The sequence below is a fragment of the Jatropha curcas genome, chromosome 2 (genome assembly GCF_041381405.1).
Source record: "Jatropha curcas cultivar XTBG-Jc1 chromosome 2, XTBG_Jcur_1.0, whole genome shotgun sequence".
Taxonomy (NCBI): Eukaryota; Viridiplantae; Streptophyta; class Magnoliopsida; order Malpighiales; family Euphorbiaceae; genus Jatropha; species Jatropha curcas.
The window spans coordinates 23,956,071-23,958,256 of record NC_143152.1 but is presented as its reverse complement, the minus strand read 5'-3'; the positions used below and the strand labels follow the sequence as shown (position 1 = coordinate 23,958,256).

Sequence of the window (2,186 nt, the reverse complement as noted above, 5' to 3'; positions counted from 1 at the left end):
AACCATTCATTGGCAATTTGTTAATTTTAAAGACAGCAAAAGATCCACTCAAATAATTTTTATTATATTGAAAAAAATAAAAAATGAAATAGTTTTTTCATTTATTATAAACAATTCATGTAAAAAATATTCGTGAATAAGAAAAATTTCTCATTTATAATTTGGTTGGAAAGTTCTGGGAATTATGGTCGACAGAGCAAGAATTATTAATTATTTACACATAAATCGAAAGCTATTATTTTTTTGAAAAAAGAAAAATGTAAATTAAAGAGAATGAAAAAGAAGTAAGAGAAGAGAGTGGGCTGGATCACCTTTACCAATGAAAGAAAATCCAAACAAGGTTACCTGTAAAACCCAGGCAGCTTTGGCTGTATCCATGGAACTATTTCTTATTGGAAACAAGGCCTTCTCTTGCCGCCTTCTCTCTCTCTCTCTCTCTCTCTCTCTCTTTCATGGACTTTCTTCTGTTTTATCTCTCCTCTTTTTCCTTTATAACCACTTATCTTCAAATCCATACCTCTACTGCTATATCCTTTCCTTCCTTCCTTCTTTCCTTCCAGTGAAAGACAGAGAAAAGAAGAGAAACATTTCCCTTACTTGTAATTCTACTGTAAGTTCTTTCGCAATTCCTGCAGCTCAAACATATGATCTTTGATTAGTAAAATGAAAATATTTTGATCAACTTTGCAGGTTCAGGCGTTTTATGCATCTGAAATAGTGCATATATATCTGCCTGGCTCCCTGAATGCCATATAAGAAGCTTGTCAAAGAAATTGGCAGATTTCTTACTTGGCATGAGGGGAGTCATGCAGGCCTCTCTCTATCAGATAAATGGAAACACCATTCATGCAATTCTTATCTATTTGGGAAAGTTCACGAACGCCATTTTCGTTTGTAAGTTCTTTTTTCTTTCATATATACATTTATATGCTTCAATGCTTTTATACTTATATTCTTTCTGTAATTGGGAATAGAGTGCAATTTCTGCAACAATTCTTTTTTTTTTTTTTTTTAATATTTTTGGAATTTAAAACAACTAAAATCTTACTTCCACACTATTTGGGTCGGCCATAAAATATCAATGCTAAGTTAAGTTTAGTTAGAAAAAAAAATTTTATATTCAAGATTTTAATAGATATTTATTTTTAAGTTTAATTTTATATGGATAATAAATTATATTTAATTATTTAAAAAATAAAATTAGAAAGATTTTTTGTAGATTTTTAGATATACATAATAACCACATATATATGTCAAATGGTTTCATAGAAAAAGGGCTTTAGATTTGAAATTCATTATTGCATTGCTAATTAGCATTGACCCAAATATTGCATTTTTTTAGTGATGATTGATCCATGAAAACCATAGATTAAATAATTGAGGGGTGAACTACATGTTTTCCGAAGTGCATGATGTCGCTTATAATCATTTTTGTTTATGGTTTTCTTTGAGTTTTGCTCTCTTATTATTGAAAAGAAAAAAAAGAAAATGTGCATCTTTAGAAAATCAAGCTTTTTTGGTACTTAATAATTTTTGTACAGCTTCCCAAATGGACAACTCAACAACCATGATTTAAGAGTTGGAGATTTTTATGAAGAAGATTTGAATTCAAATCTTAAGTTAGATGGGAAAAATAAGGACAGAATATAATTATTCCCATGGATTAATGAAGTGGGTATAAATTTCAATTTCAATGTGAAAAAAGAGAAAAAATACAACATTTGTACAGTGTTGCAGAATTTCTAAGAGACTTGTTTTGTGGTTAGGAAGAAACCTCATAATGCAGGACGCTTGATGTGGGCCTGCTTTTTTTATATTCAATGTAAATCTCTACAAGCCAGTGACAAAGATATGTTATCCTGCACTAATCTTCCCATGACATTTGTTCTTTATTTATGACTCAAGAGATATTTTCTATCTTTTAATTTCTTTTGCCCAAATATGTGAATTGATATTTAAAATTTTTAATAAAATTAAGTAGTATTCTCAATTTTATGACTAATAAAGTGTTTATTGAGATAGTAAGCGACCTTAACTCAAAAACACAAATTTGATCATCGAATGAAAAACAAAAAAACCTTTACGTTCTATGGCCCGAGTGAAATTACACTTACTCTAAAAAATTGTATTAACCATACATTAAGTCAACACTTTAGCAGTTTAGCATATAAAAATCAAAACCTCTT

The 2,186-nt window shown here is 29.2% G+C and overlaps 1 pseudogene across 1 annotated transcript; it reads left to right on the top strand.

Annotated features, from left to right (window-relative positions):
• The first annotated feature begins 319 nt into the window (after nucleotides 1-319).
• Nucleotides 320-1,925, top strand: LOC110009743 (uncharacterized; annotated as a pseudogene). Its single transcript, XR_016319389.1, has 3 exons — nucleotides 320-636; nucleotides 719-894; nucleotides 1,767-1,925. The product of XR_016319389.1 is annotated as an uncharacterized LOC110009743 (transcript).
• Nucleotides 1,926-2,186: the final 261 nt, after the last annotated feature.